Here is a 6,827-nt window from a genome sequence, read left to right on the forward strand (position 1 = left end):
AAGATCAAAATTTGAATTCAAGAGCGTGTTATAAATGCTGCTCTACCGAAATGTCTGTGAACCTACAATTTAAATTTGATTTTATCTTGTTAATAATTCAAATACGTTAAACAAATATCGCTTCTATTATGACAACATTTTTATAGTAGACGAATTGATTATTATTATTTTTGCTATAACATGTGTAAGGTTATATACTAGATGAAATAAAATGGCATGCATAATAGCTGATACAGCAGATAACTTCGCACAGTTTATTGTAAAAGCGATTCTCAGGTATTACCTCCCTTTCACAAAAAACAAGTCACCTCGATTTTTGATAGCTGCAGTCATTGACATTTTTATCAATCACATTCGGTTAAGTTTTTTTTGCAAATTTATGTATTAACATTTATAAAAATATAGATGTATATTTGTGCTGAAAGCATGATTTATATTTTTGATTATATCAGACCATGATAAGCACATATAAACGGGCTGCAATAAATTTGGTCAGAGTAGAGATTACCCTAACGTGCCAAAATTGTAATTAAAATAGGTGTCGCCGCTTCGGGTATTTACCATATAACCCGACATAAGTCGATGTTACCCGATATGTTTAGCTTCGTTATCCTTAACTCGGTATCTCTTTTATAACAATTAATCCACTTATTCAAAGATGTACACCTTCACATACCAAGCCCTTTAAATTTTAGATCATAGAACTTTTAAAATTAAGATTTTGAAAAAGTGTCAATGCTGCTAAAATTACTAATTTTTCATTACAAAATTCACACGAGAAATGCTTATTAAACATGATAAACCCACGTCTATATTAATTTGAAGGTTCTATAGTTGCCCTTGTTTTGATTAAAAATTCGCACGCCAAATCCTTATGTATTATATCATATAAACAATAAACATTTGAAACGACGTATCTATATAACTAAAATATCATTGACTTTGTACAAGTACACGCTGGTAGTACTTGTGTATCAAATAATATAAATGTACATACTAAATGTTAAAATTGTTGCCTTTGTATCTCATTTAAAATCACATGTAAAGGGCTTGTCATGCAGAGTCATTTATTTTTACCTTTACATGTGTCAACAAATTACTACATTATATATATAAAATAGCTTTTTGATGCTTAATTGAAATATCCCAAATGGACAATACCTTTAGGTTCAATAATTTTTAAATACAAAAACCTTAACAAACCATAATATGATCTTTGTTTTTATAGATATTAGCCTTTACTTAGTTTTGGCCATGATGCAAGTGCATTCTGATACGAAGTTTCAGCACGAAACAGATAAATTTTCACTTCTTTTGAAAGGGCAAACATGAATTTTAGAATGCTTAAATAATGGTTTTGGAGAATGTTACATACGTGTTACATGCGGAAAGCAATCATAAATGTAATATTATTTGTCATAAAGGCAGCAGAATATAAAAAAGTAGTGTTAAAACTTCCACTATAAGTGTGCTTATTGCAAAGACAAAAAAAAAAAAAAAAAAAAAAAAAAAAGAAAAAAAGATTGTTAAGGTAATTCGTCAATGAGTACTGTTTTGGATACTATAAAAATACACAAAAATTCAAAAGCTTTTGAGCAGTAATACTGAAAGCATTTCTTAGGAATAATGGGCATTTATAGAGATGGAACTTAAAGTGACAGAATACCTATCCAAGCGTAAATGGTAGACCAACGTGGTTATAATAAAAAAAAAAACTCGACAAATTTGCCGTAATAGTGCTCAATTTTATATTCTACTATAATAATAAATTATCTTCGTGGCCAACAGAAATTTCTTTAAACTTTGTTCAGTATGTATCGGTAATGCTCAATTCTTAAAAAGAGTGAGACAGTCTCTTTTATGATTTAGGTATAATAATCATTTTGCGTTATATATTATTTGTTATCATAGCCAATCTTTTGAAATATATTACTATTTCAACCAAGAATGAGATTAATGTCATTTTAAAACTAAGAATGATTCAATTTCGTCAAGAGTGATGTCTAAACAAATTGTCCTTGTTCGTCTTTTTCTATATAAACAAGTGCAATGATTATGTGATTCATGACGAAACTTAAGCCATTGATGTTGATGACCTTACAATGCACGGGCAATTTTGTCTTTCTTTATAATTTGTTTACATTGTCACAAGGGTCATCAAGTGCATCCGTCGTCTGATATTGAGGGATCTCTGAATGAGAAAGTCCTTAAGATTGCTTGCACTTGAAATAAATACAAAAGTCATTAACATGGTTTAGGAGAGCGGAAATATCCAATTGGAACATAATGAAATAGCGTTCACATTCAGTGCGTTTTGTTGTAAAAACAAATTACATTGCTAAGACAGCAAAACCGTTCACAAAACAATTCATTGTAAATCCTTCAAGAAAATTGTTCAACACAAAGCGTAAAGTTAAGCATAAAGAAGGTTTCCCCAAAGATATGATGAAGGAGCTAGAGTTAATAAACTTTTTTGAGAGTTACTAAATATATCCTTGTACAATAACGATAACATAATATTATTCTGTTTGTTATGGTTTACAGCATTAATTATCTTTAACACCCTGATCTTTAAAAGCAAATACATAGTAGTGAATTATCATATAACATGATCAATTTTCGGGAAAAAAATACTATTTTGTTTAAAAAGAAACCACATCAATTTTAATACTTAAACGACAACTGTAAAGTGATTCATATTAATATAAAAATATTTACCTGTACTTCAACAATATATTCATCCTTTACATAATTAGCAGTTAAAAGAAATCATATTCAAAGTAAAGAATCATCTTTAAATTTTCAATTAAGTGACATAGCCTCATCCGCGACTTGTGTATTTTAGATGACGCAATGAAGTGATATAGCTTTAACCGCGGTTTTTGTATTTTATATAAAGCAATGACAAGTGTTTGTTGCGGTCTGTTCAAACTTTTTTTCCTTATAAGGATTAAATTCTAAATAGGAAGGAAAAGCATTTCTGCCAACGCATATATACAATTCCTCTCCCATTTTTTTTGCAACTAATCATTGCATATACACGATGTATGAATTATGTTTGAATATACTCTGAATTTGATATTTATAAAGTTGTTAGAATTAAGACCTTTATGTTAAATAGAATTACATCAGTCATATCACAGCATGATGTATGGTCGTTTAATATTTTTAATATAACTCTGAATGTCAATATATTTTATTTCATGCAGAAGGCGAATAATATACATTGGTTGACACAAAAGAGAAATGTTTAAATTGAAGTCAACTTTCGGAAATGTCATTTTGTTACAAAGGATAAGTAGTATACCATGAGACAATGACGTAATAGCATCATATTATAGGTATGTCTTGGAAACATAGCCTTTTTAAAATTCTTATGACATTTATTAACATGTTTCGAAAACAATTTAGTTGCAATAAGCGAGGTTGATCTGTTCAATAACAGCGATCGAAACATGATGACCGCCTATACAAGCTTTTAAAACAAAATAATGTATTCATTGCAAAACAAATGTTATGCAATTTATAAAAGAAAACAAATATTTACAAAATACAAAACAAAACCAAAGCCGTACTAAAACATCCTCCCTCCAAACAAAACAAAAAGAAACAAAAAAATAAACAAATTCTTAAATATATACAATACTCAAATTTGATATTAGAAAATAGTGATAATTGCTACACAGCCTCTTTGTAAATGTAAAAAAACGTATTTTGACGTATGCTTAACCTCTACACAATATGGGTGGTCACAATATGAATATATGGTGTCATAAAAAATCTTGTAGGTTTGTCAAGGAAAGACCAACTTTGCTTGACCCGTAATAGAGAACGCAGTTTCCAATACATACTTTATTCATTCTTTATTTCCAATTATAAATATTCATTAAGAATTTTATAGATTTCAAAAAATGTCCATGATTGAAATATTTTACTCAAGGATTAGCATTTTTTATTTTTGTTTGTTTAATTGGGCAGCACAATATAGTTCATATGGCGACGTTCCAGCTTTACTTGTGGAGAAAGACCTCAAATGCCCTTCCGTTTATTATTTCAGGCACGAACGGGCACCTGAGTAGAACCACCGTATCAAGGATGAGCATAGCATATCTTTAAAATTTATGTACTTGACACAAAATTCATTAAATTGACAGAAGTAGATTGTAACTGATATCACTGTTATATACAATTCGTATCTTTCTGAAATAAATTACAAAAAGACATTTAGATAATGTACTTTACTTACCAGAGCGTTAAATACGTGTGTCTATCATCATCAGTTTGTTCTTTTACTGACAAAAACAATAGCGGTATGAGGCCTGTTCGAAAAAAATCCAATTATGTTCACATGTAAATACCCGCTACACTTTTCTGATGTTTTTGTTAATTAATATACAGTTCGTGTTACACATGATTCTGATATGGATATTATCATATGATGTATAAATATAAATATAAAATATTTATAAAGAAATTAATCTAATATTTCCTACGTCAGTGGATTGACATTTAACTGATATACTTTAAACATATTTTATTATATATTAACTATTGGTGTTATATTTGTATTTTTTTATGTAAAATTGAAGTACTTTCAGGTCAGTATTAATATGTGAATGTAATTGGATATCTTTTAAGAAATGTTACTGCTGACTTTCTATTTAGTTCTGTTGATATTTAGATTAAACCCAATGCAAATGTGGCTGTTTCATATTTAAGAATGTCTTTTACTTGTAATGAGATATTCAAGTAAGTAGCGAGACATTATGTTTTATATACTATATATATAGATGAATCTTGTTTACACATGTTTTTCTATTATATTTAATAAATAAACACCTATTATACGTGGGGGCGTCCGAGGCCGAGTGGATAAGGTCGTTGACTTCAAACCACTTGCCCCTCATCGCTGTGATTTCGAATCCCGACAGGGACTTTGGATTCTTTCATGTAAGGAAGCTATCCAGATAGCTTACGGAAGGTCGGTGGTTCTACTCAGGTGCCTGTTCGTACCTGCAATAATGCAAGGAAGGGCACCTAAGGTCTTCCTCCACCAGTAAAACTGGAACGTCGCCAAATGATATTTACTGTGTCGGTGTGACGTAAAACCCAATCAATCAATCATAAAACCTATTATACGTAAAACATATTCAACGTTTTTACTTATACCTCTGTGTCCATTGGAAATATTACATGAATAATTTCCTTACCGCTGAGTCATTTAATTGTCTTTTTTTGTCATTTAATGATAAAAGAGCAAAGAGATCAGGGTCGCTTATTACACTATATCACAGATTATAAAATTTACGTTAATTGCAACATAATATGATAGTAAACACTATTACATTCCCCTCAAAAGAACCAAGTCATTAGTTGGCAAAACCTGTCATCATAACAGTGTTTCGAACGATTTGGCGGGGGTTGATGTTGGAATGTATTTTACAGACAATATTTCATGCGCTCAGTCTAATTGTGTATACAATGTAGTTGAATCCATATCCTTTTTTATCTGACAGAAAATGCGATTGCATTAATAAGTAACATAACCATAATGAAATCAATGACAATACTTGGTTTAAGGTTTCCCATGAGGCTTTGTATGCAAAAGTAGGCGGATGATGAATATGACTGCATGAGTAATTAAAAGTCGATTCAATTCACGCCATTTATGTCAATTCGTTAAGGGTTTTTCATTAATCAAATCGATGGGATATTCTTTTTTTAAATGGCAAGAACTAAATCAAGAGTGACAGACATAACACTCCGTTCAATCATACCCGAAATGTTGAAATTGTTTTATTTTATATATTTATTTTTAGAAGGAAGGGTTATTCGACTTAATTTCTGATGATATCACTGGTTGTTGGTTTCATTACAGAACTATTTGAAAATTTAATGACTTTTATAATGGACATATAAAATTATAAACTTTTACCTTTGTTGACTATACAATACCGCACTCTTTGCTTTCAAAACAAGCTAATTTGAACAAAAAAAAAACGAATGTCATAGATATTTTATACCATGCGGTGTTATATATTTATGCAAATTATCTAAAATGAAAAGAAACGCCATGAAAAGATTCCAACGGATCTCAAAGGGATTGTATTACTAAAACGATATCATAGCTTCAGTCAAATAATAAATATAATATAAAATGAGCGTTAGATTTCAAAAGAATTATTCCGATTTATGTTTGTATGCATGTATATCAGAAATGTTCAGTTTACCAAAAGCCAAAAGCCAATAAATAATAATAAAAGAAAACGTTAAATTAAGAAAAAAATGAAAATATCAAAAACATGACAATAAAACTACAAACCCCCCCCCAAAAAAAACATCAACATAAATAAAAACAAATAACGAAAAGATATGAAAACAGACAAATTCTATACAACAACGTACTATCTTCATCAATATTCATTAATAAGAACTGAAACTTAAAATGTCACTTAAAAAGTATTAAAAAGTAATTTAGAAAAAGATTGATACCCGATTTATTCAGTGCAAAACCGTTTGAATAATGGAATGCGATCTACATTTTATTGTTAAACACATTTCTCATTTTGACAACCAAAGACATATACATGTTTATAATTTTATAAGTTGTAACGCAGACCTGTTATACCCCCACCCCAATTTAACTGCTTGTAATAATAGTGAGATCACAGTGGCAATTGAAATTGTTGTACCATATATTTTGCAAATCAATACAATTTAATGTGTACCGTGTCTTGCAATTACACTTGCATGGTACTGTAATGAATAGGTAAAGGATCAAGTCCGTGCAATATCAACTTGCCTGCGGTAGAATTCATCTTCTTTAT

Source organism: Ruditapes philippinarum, unplaced genomic scaffold (assembly GCF_026571515.1).
Source record: "Ruditapes philippinarum isolate M1 unplaced genomic scaffold, ASM2657151v2 ctg1223_1_1_1_1, whole genome shotgun sequence".
Lineage (NCBI taxonomy): Eukaryota > Metazoa > Mollusca > Bivalvia > Venerida > Veneridae > Ruditapes > Ruditapes philippinarum.